Below are 12336 nucleotides of genomic sequence, written 5' to 3' on the forward strand. Positions count from 1 at the left end.
AACTGACATCCACCAAGTAAATGTGGGAGCAGGAACAGGCTTGGAGTCAGAGTGCTCCATAGAGATTAAAAAGGCCACTGGCCTGGGAATTGTGAGTGAAGAGCCCTACCAGTCACATTCAGGAAGCCATTTAGGAAAACTTGTAAACAGACAGGTGATGGGACCCGATTTACATCTTCACAAGTAACGAATGTGAAGTCGCTCATGGGGTCGTGTTCGACTCTTTGTGACCCCATGGACTGTAGCCTACCAGGCTCCTCTGTCCATGGGATTTTCCAGGCAATACTGGAGTGGATTGCCATTTCCTTCTCCAAGGGATCTTCCCAACCCAGGGATCGAACCTGGGTCTCCCGCATTATAGACAGACGCTTTACTGTCTGAGCCACCAGGGAAGTCCATTTTCACAAGTAAAGAAGTAAATAATTTTGTATGCCAAGTGAAACGGTGATCAGAGGTCACAAAAAGCAGAAGGCGACTAAAATATGTAACTTAGGACAAAATTAAAAGAAATTTAAATTAAGTACTTTTTCCATTAAACTTCAACAATTATTAAACCATTTTAATCTAATCCCAGTTTTTTTCAATCTTACTTTGAGGTAAAAGCCTTAAATGTCTCATACTTTGGATTCCAGCATCAAGTAACCACAGAACCAGGCACGTCCATATTTTTCTGTTGTTTTTGATCAAGTGTTTCAAGGTCTTGGAGAGTCTTGACATCTATAGCCTTTAGAGCTCTCCTAATAGTTATCAGAGAGAAAACATTGCTTTGTCCTCTCACTCCTCTATTGAGTTTAAGCTCATTGTATCTTCCTGTTTCAAAGCACAACTACTTGGTACAGACTGAATGTTTTTTTAATTGGAGTAGAGTTGATTTCCAATGTTGTGTTATGTTCATGTGTATAACAAAGCTACTCAGTTATACATATACCCACTCTTTTTTAGATTCTTCTCTCATGTAAGCCATAATAGAGTATTGGGTAGACTGAATGCCCGTGTTTTCCCAAAATTCATTTGTTAAAAATCCTAACCCCCAATGTGACAGTATTAAGAAAGCAGGGCCTCTGTGAGGAGAAGAGGTCCTAAGGGTGGAGCCTTTATGAATGATATGAGTACCTTTTAAAGTGACCCCAGAGAGCTCTCTGCCACCTTCTGCCATATGAGGACATAATAAGAAGGTGACTGTCTATGAACCAGTAAGCGCGGCCTCCCCAGAAATCAAATCTGCTAGTACCTTGATCTTGTACTTCCTAGCCTCCAGAACCATGAGAAATAGATTCCTAGTGTTTATAAGCCACCCTGCCTATGGTGTTCTCTTATAGCAGCCTGACCAGACTAACGTAGTACTCGCATGAAGCTTTGTTGCTTCATTACTTCTCTCCCTTCAGCAGTCTGTCATGATACCATCAGCCCCGTATTTCCACCCTGCTAGACCCGGATGATGGAACTCCCACACTCTGCCCAGCACACCACCTCCCCTCAGTCCACACAGCCTCCAGTCTGCTCCAATCCTCAGCATTTCTCTTCAGTGGTGCTGCAAGAACCTCCTGACATGTCTAATGCACTGTGGGAGAGACGGCTGGAAGACTGCCTTCAAATACTGAAACAAACAAACAAACAAACAAAAAAACACCTTGTTGCCTTGTTGGACCGAAAAGAAATCACTCTGATCAGTGAAATCTCCATGGCCAAGTGTGTCGTGTCTTAATGTTAACAATCACAAGAGACTTCAAATGTTTTTTAAAAATACAAATCTATAACAAATTTTAATATAAAGAAATAGCATATTTTAAAAGACTATAAAGTCATATGGATTAAGTAAAAGAATATATATTTAAAAAAAGAATACAATGTTAACTGTACTTATTTCTGTTTGCTAGGATCATGATTTCTCTCTCTATATGTAATTTCTCTAATTTCCAAGTTTTCTATGATGAGCATACCTTTGATATTGTAGATAGTTATATTTTTAAAAGTAAATTGATATCTTATATAAACTTTTAAATTAACTTTTATGATTCTAAGATATTGTATGTTCTTGTATATTCTATTTTTAACTAAAAACTCTGTGTGTGTACACAAGTACCTGAGCATAATTTCTACATAAGCATTAACTAATGAAATACTAGGAAAATGAGAACCAAATAATCAGTGATTCCTTAAAATAGATTCTTAGTTCCCTAAGACAGATTCTTAGTTTCTCTTGTATTCTTAGGGTTAAGTTTATCAGACTCCTCCGTAGTTTCAAAAACAGACCAAAAAATTGTCTTTCTACTATATGCCTACATAAATGCCTCCTGTACATTACCTCATTTAAATTTTTCTCTTAATATTCATAATAACTATTCCTATGGTAGTTAAGAGCCATTACGAATCAAAGGCTTTGTTGAAATCCCATTTCTACTACTTACTAGCTCACTGTCTCAGGTGAAGGACTTAACCTCTCAGCCTCAGTTCTTTCCTCTGTAAAATGGGGATAAAATAACATTACCTGTCCTACTGGGTTATGGAAAGATACAGTGAAATAGCCTTAAAGCACTTAGTACAGTGCCTCGCATATACTAACCACTGGATATTTTTTTGCTGGTATTTGCTATTATCCCATGTTAGAGATGAGAAAATTGAGGTTATGAAGATTAGTCACAGTTTCATTCCAGGATTCTCTGACTTCAAATCCATTGTAAACTCTTAATCATGTTACAGTTATACAAGTTACAGTCTAAACGACTCCAAAGCCTCAAATGGAACCATTCTAACATGTCACAAACTGAACTTTAAGGTAGATCTTAGTCCTTCTAAGAACCCTAACCCTTCCCTAACCCTAACCCTAAATGTAATATGCTATGAGATTATAATGCTCAGAGTTTGTAGCTCCTGAGTTTTCTCTTTATCCAGAAGAGCTTTTGATTTTGTTAAGAATCTTGCCTTAAACGTATAAATATATGGTTCTGCTTAATAAGCAAAATCAGGGAAACAGCACTAGGGATCCTGGGATCATCACCCTGAGCAATAGCCAGTCACCCCACAGGATTGAACCTGAACGCTGTAGACATGCTGAAGCTGGCTTTAACTTAAAAGCCCACAAAATGCAGGAAAAGTGATGTTTTTCTTTTTTGTGTGACTTGCCAATGAGAGTTTTGTTATTCTCCTATATAACAGTCCACTTTGTGTAGAGGTTAAGAACAAAGGATTTGAGAAAGACTTATGAACACAGTGGGAACAGGAGAGGGTGGGATGAATAGAGAGAGCAGCTTTGAAATGTAAACATTACCATATGTAAAATAGATAACTAATGGAAAGTTGCTGTATAACACAGGGAGCTCAACCTGGTGCTCTGTGACAACCTAGAGTGGTGGGTTGGGGTGGGAGGTGGGAGTGAGGTTTAAGAAGGAGGGAACATAAGTGTACCTATGGCTGATTCATGTTGATGTGTGGCAGAAACCAGCACAAAATTGTAAAGCAATTATCTTCCAATTAAAAATAAATTAATTTTTTAAAAAAGAACAAAAGGCTTTGGGACTTGAAAAGACCCAAATCCAGGCCCCTTCTCCATTCTTTCTGGCTACAGGATCCTGGAACATGTTAAGTGCTTTGAATCTGTTCCTGTTTCAGTGTCATAGGAGGACACCATACCCCACCTCCTAGGAAAGAGGAGGAAGAAGAAATCTACCAAGAGAACATGTTTGACATACCTAGCACAGTCCAGGTAAAGAATCGGCCTTAATCAACCCTAGCAGTTTTATTAAAAAGAAAATGTGTTTTCAGATGTGAGGGAAAAAAACACAAGACTTCCTATTTTAGGCAACATGTTCTAGAAGAAAGAAGTGAGTCAGGAGATGTGGCTCCTATTTTGGGCTCAAGAACTCTAGTCAGAGAAACCAGCAATTTTCCCCGAGAGTTTGTGAGTTGATTGTAATATGAATAAAGTAATATTTTTACTTACCTGCCTGGATGTATGTAATATAACTTTGTCCTCCTAAGAATGAACTGTGTAATATGTAATTTTTCCCATCATGCAGACCTTTTTCATTGAGAATGGGATCAGAAGAGAATGCTGAACCACTTTCTGTTGTGCATTTCTCTTTAAACTCTATATGCGCATGTCAAATTGTCAACAGCCAAATCTAGTCTACAGATGCAGAGTAAACCCTGCTTTAGAAGCTATGAAAGCTATGCAGAGATGCTCTTAGCCACCAGGAAACAGCAAAACTTTGAAATCAGCAAAAATAACTCCTGAAAAATTCCTCCCGTCAGTACCTTAACACCCTGCTTCCCTTTCCCTGTGCTGTGCATACTAAAAAGAAGAGGAGGGGCAGAAATAATGGGTTTTCTGGATTTCTTTTTGAGAATATACTCAGAAATGGCTGTTCTGGGGCCTAATGAGATATTCTTTGCAGGCTGAATAATATGAATTCAAATCTAACTCACCTATTAAAGCATAATTTCAAGGAACCAGTAATATTACTACTACTCTTCCCTTTCTCATACTTATCCCAGACTAATGCTTTTGCTGAATAATTTGAAAGCTTTTCCTTCCTGATGAAACTTTAGTTTTATAACAATCTTATACAGTAACCATAAAAATTAGAAATTTATTATACTGTTAGGGAAGATCCCCAAGAGACATCAGAATTTAAAATATTAGTCTTTAATTTGACTTTTCAAGATTCAAGATTCTCTCCTACAAAATTATAACAGTTCTACCCCTGAAAATGGGAGCTCTTTGTCATGTCATCATTTCAGAGTGTACACTGTGCTGCATCTGTTCACTCAGCTGAGTAGTATTTCTAACTCGTGAATGCATCAACAGGAACAGAAAATAATACTAGGAGACTGATATTAACAACAACAACAAAATACAAAATAATAATTGAGAAGTCTGAACATAACCTGCTCTTTTCTCAAGGAACCACCAGCAGCAAGCTGCATAAACCATGTATCTGTCATTTTATATTTGCCTACAGTGACACCTGCTGGAAAACCCTGTTGAAGCTATACATGAAACACATTTTAAAATAAAATAAAAACCAAGCTTTGAAAACATCAGCTATATGTTATTATGGTTTTACTAAAAACATATCACTTACACTTCAATTTAATTTCTTATTCCACTTTTGAATTTTCTTTTTTTTTTTGTACAAACTGAGAGATAAAGATTCAATTCCACTTGATGAAATAATTATTTTACTGGTATGAGAGAGCTGGAATTAACTCTTACATGATACAAACTATTTTAAAATGGAAGCATTTTTAAACAGTTTAAGTGTATTAAACTGTAAAACTGTAAAGATTTACATACCAACTGCAACATGATGGTAAGGGATTTAAAAAATCTTGCATAAGACTGAATATCAGATATTGAATACTTTGAAAATATTTAATAGCTAGCACTTTCCTCAGCAGCATTAATGCACAAAACCATGTTATGTTTGGGGTTTTCAGGATGCTTTTTAGCATGCACTAGATGTCAGCCATACTATGCATTAAGCAACCAATATGGATCTTATGCAAGTTACCTTTGATTTCAACACACTTTACATACTAAAGGATCCCATCTCTCAATGACACAGAGAAGGTTTTGCACACCTAAGTCTCATTGTCTTTAACATAACTCACCCACAAAAATTCTGGCTCATTAAAAAGGTGCAAGTTTTTACATGAAAATGGATCTTTTATAAAGTCAGCCTCACCCAGGATTTGGTATCTTACTCTTTTCACCATGGGACACATCTGCAAATCAGTATCTCTGTTCTTGAGTTCAGTCACTTCAGTCTTTCCACAATAATTTCAGTATGGTCTATAAGCTACTGGTGGCAAAATATAAAAACTATCATCAGAGTTCCTTTTTAATGCATCTATATGGGATTTTTAATAAAGCAAACTTCTGTAAGTTCTGGTTCCAGTTCATTTTTTTGTAACTATATCTCTACTTTTATAAGAACTACTTCTAGCATTAGAGAAGATTTGAAACTTCAAAACAAAGGCCTGATAGCTTCATGCCAACCACAAAGCTGATTCTCCATTTTACCATATCTGTCCTTATGAGAGGAAAGGTATCTTTGATTAAAGGTAAAAATTCACAGGGAAACAAATTTTTTCTGATGTCTTACTTTAACCTCTATATTAATCCACAGTTTCATTCCTTCAGCACTAAAGACCATGTCTTATAAACTAAAGTAAAGATACCAAGGATTTGTGGAGGTGATAGAGCCCATGTATCATTCTATATATGAGAAAACTTTGGCCAATAGAGGTGATAAGGTGTATGAGAAGCGCTTGCTGAATTAGCTAGATAATCTCAGTGCTGTACTACAACCTCTGAAGCTAAGCAAAACCATTAACCTTCATTTTATTGCTGTCCCTCACATCCTGAAGCGGGCTTCCCAGGTGGTACTAGTAGTAAAGAATCCGCCTGCCAATGTAAGAGACTTAAGAGACAAGGGTTTGATCCCTGGGTCAGGAAGGTCCTCTGGAGGAGGGCATGGCAACCCACTCCAGTGTTCTTGCCAGGAGAATCTCATGGACAAAGGAGCCTGGTGGGCTACAGTTCATGGGGTCACAACAAGTTGGACACAACTGAAGTGACTTAGCATGCACACACATCCTGAAGTGGTTACACCTATCTTTAAAAAAGAGTTTTCTTAAGACAGTTTTTTCTAAATGCCCATATAAGTTTTGTCTATATACTTTTAAATAGTTAAGAGTATCTCAAAGATTTTTCTCAGTTCCTAGGACTGAACTTCCTAAGCAGTACAGTGAATTTCTCTAATCTTTTAACTCCACCCCTAATTAATTCACATTATAGGTGAGGGGAGACTGAGGTAAGATATAGAAAAGAGAAACCTGACAGTCCCAAGAATCAGAAAAGCTATTCAGAGAGACTTGGATTTCTTACCATACGGAGGAGAGAGTTCAGAAAAATGGATTTAAGTAAACCAAATAAAGCTGGAGCTCTTGTGGACATTAAGTTCTGAACTTGACATATACACTTAGATTTACATCTGTTTTCATTCTATATTTCTGCTAATATTTGCTTTTATAAATTTCAGGTTGGATACCAAATATGATACTCAATTTATTAGCAGATTTAAAAGCACTCAGATCATTAGAAAACTATATTAATGAAATCAATTATTGCATGTTTATTCATGCTTTAGCTTGTGCTCCATCATGTATGATTCTTTGCAGCCCTATACACTTTAGCCCACCAGGCTTCTCTGTCCATGGGATTTCCCAGGCAAGAATACTGCAGTGGTTGCCATTTCCTACTCCAGGGGCTCTTTGCAATCCAGCAATTGAACCTGCATCTCTTGTGTCTCCTGCATTGACAGGCAGGTTCTTTACCACTAGCACCACCTGGGAAACCTCAATCATGTTTTAAATAGTCCTCAATGGCATCTGGATAGATTAAGAGGAGGGACGGCTTCCTGGATGTTTTCTCAAATATTTTAATCTTGAGTTATCATTGTTATGACAGTTCAAATTAAACTCACCTGAGTATCTGAATGACCTGCTAGTACTGAGATCTGTAATGTCATTTCAGTGACCATGTTTCTTTCAAGTAACTCTATTGCAGTATTACAGTCTGGCTGAAAGAAAGATTAAGGGAAGACCCAATGTGTAAATGAGGAATTTGTACCATGTCTAATGAAGAACAAGTCACATAATGGTAATCAGTGTCCAGACTAAGATTTTTCAATAGGTTCTATAGAGAAAAGTAGCAGGGAAATTGAGTCTTTCCACAATGATGTGGATAGCTGTAAGAGTTTTTCTGTCTTGCAAGTCTTCCTTTTGGTAGTTTTGATAAGACTAAAAGTCAAGAGAGCTACTATCTTCTTTTCTTGGAGTTAGACATAAGATCTGAGCTGACTGATCAAAAGATTCAGTGATTGGTTCAGAGGAGCATGTGATCTAAACAAGCCAATTAAAGTCCTTTTTGGTTGGTGGTTACAGATACTGGGAAGGAAACGGAGAATCTTTTTTCCAGGACAGTCTTGATCTGTAAAGATGAATTTGTCTTGAAGCTGCCTATGGGCCAACTTTGCTATGATATGGACTGAGAGAGAGAGTCTGAGAATGAAGTTCTCATGGAAGAAACTAAGGGCAGAAGTAGAGACAGAACTTAAATAAAAGAACTAAAACCCCTGGGTCTACCCATTTGTTACATACTGGTTTCAACATTCCAGATTATGTGTGTGTGGTCCATTATATTTCTCAAAGTTATTTTTTGTTATTATCTTGCTTAGGTTAGTTTTAACTGAGTTTCTGTCCCTGTAACCAAAAGGGTCTTGATCAATATATCTGACACACAATAGCACATTCATATGTAATGTAAAAGAAGCTGAGTGTTGCAACAGGCAGTACCATATTCACACTCTTTAGTGGCCATTTCATTGCAGAAAAATTTTCATTTCAGAAAAATCATTAACTATATTAAACTGATTTCAAATTGTATTGGGTTTATAGTTTATTTATACTTAATATGTATATTTGCTTTTACAGTTTTATAAAAACTATCCTCCAAGCTAGGCTTCACAGTATGGGAACCAAGAACTTCCAGACGTACAAGCTAGATTTAGAAAAGGTAGAGGAATCAGAGATCAAATTGCCAACATCCACTGGGTCATAGAAAAAGCTAGAGAATTCCAGAAAAACATGTACTTCTGCTTCATTGACTATGCTATAGCTTTTGATTGTGTGGATCACCTCAAATTGTGGAAAATACTGTATCACCTTACCTGCCTCCTGAAAAACCTATATGCAGGTCAAGAAGCAACAGTTAGAACCAGACATGGAACAATGGACTGGTTCAAAATTGGAAAAGGAATACGTCCAGGCTGAATATTGTCACCTTGCTTATTTAACTTATAGGCAGAGTACATCGGAGAAGGCAATGGCACCCCACTCCAGTACTCTTGCCTGGAAAATCCCATGGATGGAGGAGCCTTGTAAGAGGCAGTCCATGGGGTCGCACAGAGTCAGACACGACTGAGCGACTTCACTTTCACTTTTCACTTTCATTCATTGGAGAAGGAAATGGCAACCCACTCCAGTGTTCTTGCCTGGAGATTCCCAGGGACGGGGAAGCCTGGTTGGCTGCTAGCTATGGGGTCGCACAGAGTTGGACACGACTGAAGTGACTTAGCAGCAGCAGCAGAGTACATCACGTGAAGTTCAAGCTGGAATCAAGATTGCCAGGAGAAATATCAATAATCTCAGATGTGCAGATGACACCACCCTAATGACAGAAAGTGAAGAGGAACTAAAGAGCCTTTTGATGAAGGTAAAAGAGGAGAGTGAAAAAGCTGGCTTAAAACTCAACATTCAAAAAATGAAGATCATGGCATCCTGTCCCATAACTTCATGGCAAATACATGAGGGACTGAGCTACTGAACAGCAACAATAAATAAGTGTAAAAATTGATATTATATATAGTTTTATGTTTTCTCATATTTAAGTAATAACATAAATCATTTAAGTCAACACAGGGAGTCTACAATAATTTTCTCCCTTATAAGTGGTCTGTCCTGAAACCAAGATTGAGAATATATTCTATTGGCGAGTCTAGGAAAAACAAGCACTCTCATATATTACTGATAGGAATGAAAAATGCACAATTACATACAGAGGGTAATTTCCCTGTGCCTTTAACCTTTGAGATTTATGTCAGATATACCTTTTAGAATCTATATCAAAGATACAAACAAGCAAAACATAAAATTTCTATGTACAAAGGTGTTTATCACGGCACTATTTGTAATAGAAAAAGACTGGATAGAGACAAAATGTCCGTGAACAGGGGACTGGTTGAATATACTATGGCATCACTAGAGTATCATGCAGCTGTAAAAAGGAATAAGCAGGAGAAGGCGATGGCACCCCACTCCAGTACTCTTGCCTGGAAAATCCCATGAACGGAGGAGCCTGGTAGGCTGCAGTCCATGGGGTTGCTAGGAGTCGGACACGACTGAGTGACTTCACTTTCACTTTTCACTTTCATGCATTGGAGAAGGAAATGGCAACCCACTCCAGTGTTCTTGTCTGAAGAATCCCAGGGATGGGGGAGCCTGGTGGGCTGCCGTCTCTGGGGTCGCACAGAGTCGGACACGACTGAAGCGACTTAGCAGCAGCAGCAGCTACATACTTATAGCAGAAGGCAATGGCACCCCACTCCAGTACCCTGGCCTGGAAAATCCCATGGACGGAGGAGCCTGGTAGGCTGCAGTCCATGGGGTCACTAAGAGTCGGACACGACTGAAGGACTTCACTTTCACTTTTCACTTTCATGCACTGGAGAAGGAAATGGCAACCCACTCCAGTGTTCTTGCCTTGAGAATCCCAGGGATGGGGGAGCCTGGGGGGCTACCATCTATGGGGTCGCACAGAGTCGGACATGAGTGAAGTGACAGCAGCAGCAGCAACATACTAATAAAGATTGGTCTCCAAGATATATTAAGTTTTTTGAAAAGCAAAATGTAGAGTAATATTTGTGGTATGGTCTCCCTTTTTTTAAGAAAGGTAAAGGGAAATACTACTGTGAAAATAATTTTCCTTATATTTTTAAGAAGAAATAATATAGAGCCAAACCAAACACTAATAAAAACTGGTTTCTATGGGGAAGAAAAGAGGAAATGTGGAGGGGGCAGGGGTGAAAACATTTGTTTACTGTATCTTTTTACATAGGTTGAACTTGGAATCATGTCAATGTCTTACATAATTAAAAATCAAAACAGAAAAGAACATTTAAGAATTAAAATAAATGAAAACAAAGAAACTGAACTGTACATCAAGTTGGTGGCATAACTACATAGAGAAATACCTCAAATAACTTCAAAACAGAATATTGATTATAAATCTCTCATGGAATATAAGGACACAAAGTCTCAAAGATAAATTGCATTCTTTAGTCTTACTGTTAGCACTAATATTGGTATCATTATTAGTGTAGCTATTATAGGTTTATTGTAGCATAAAGCAAATAAGTGATTATTCTAATATTGTGAAGAGCAAGATTTTTAGTGGAAGAGAAAAAAATACAAGCATAAAATATAAAACTTCAGCAAAAATCCATAGTTTTCCATTTAAATTATAATATTAGCATAAACACATGATGTTTTTCTCTAATTACTATATTATTATCTCTAAATACCATTTCCAAAAAAAAAGGAACCAGGGATACTAGGGAAAATGGCTGATTCTAAGTGGAGCAAGAAATGTATGAGAGTTTCCAGTATCTACTGTGACAAAAAAATAGAAATTTATCAAAGACTAGTGACCTGCTTCTTGAGAAACCTGTATGCAGGTCAGGAAGCAAGAGTTAGAACTGGACATGGAACAACAGACTGGTTCCAAATAGGAAAAGGAGTACATCAAGGCTGTATACTGTCACCCTGCTTATTTAACTTCTATGCAGAGTACATCATGAGAAACATTTGGCTGGAAGAAGCACAAGCTGGAATCAAGATTGCCGGGAGAAATATCAGTAACCTCAGATATGTAGATGACACCACCCTTATGGCAGAAAGTGAAAAGGAACTAAAAAGTCTCTTGATGAAAGTGAGAGGAGAGTGAAAAAGTTGGCTTAAAGCTCAACATTCAGAAAATGAAGATTGTGGCATCTGGTCCCCTCACTTCATGGGAAATGGAGAAACAGTGGAAACAGTGTTGGACTTTATTTTGGGGGGCTCTAAAATCACTGCAGATAGTGATTGCAGCCATGAAATTACAAGACACTTACTCCTTGGAAGGAAAGTTATGACCAACCTAGATAGCATATTCAAAAGCAGAGACATTACTTTGCCAACAAAGGTCCGTCTAGTCAAGGCTATGGTTTTTCCAGTGGTCATGTATGGATGTGAAAGTTGGACTGTGAAGAAAGCTGAACACCGAAGAATTGATGCTTTTGAACTGTGGTGTTGGAGAAGACTCTTGAGAGTCCCTTGGACTGCAAGGAGATCCAACCAGTGTATCCTAAAGGAGATCAGTCCTGGGTGTTCATTGGAAGGACTGATGCTAAAGCTGAAATTCCAATACTTTGGCCACCTCATGCGAAGAGTTGACTCATTGGAAAAGACTCTGATGCTGGGAGGGATTGGGGGCAGGAGGAGAAGGGGACGACAGAGGATGAGATGACTGGATGGCATCACTGACTCGTTGGACGTGAGTTTGAGTGAAGTCCGAGAGTTGGTGATGGACAGGGAGGCCTGGCATGCTGCAGTTCATGGGGTCGCAAAGAGTCGGACATGACTAAGCGACTGAACTGAACTGAATATGGTTATGTTGAAAGAATAAAGGAATTAGCTAAAAGGGCTCTCACTGGCCTTAAAGGAGTCAGTTTG

This window comes from Bos mutus, chromosome 1, assembly GCF_027580195.1.
Source record: "Bos mutus isolate GX-2022 chromosome 1, NWIPB_WYAK_1.1, whole genome shotgun sequence".
NCBI classification, from domain to species: domain Eukaryota; kingdom Metazoa; phylum Chordata; class Mammalia; order Artiodactyla; family Bovidae; genus Bos; species Bos mutus.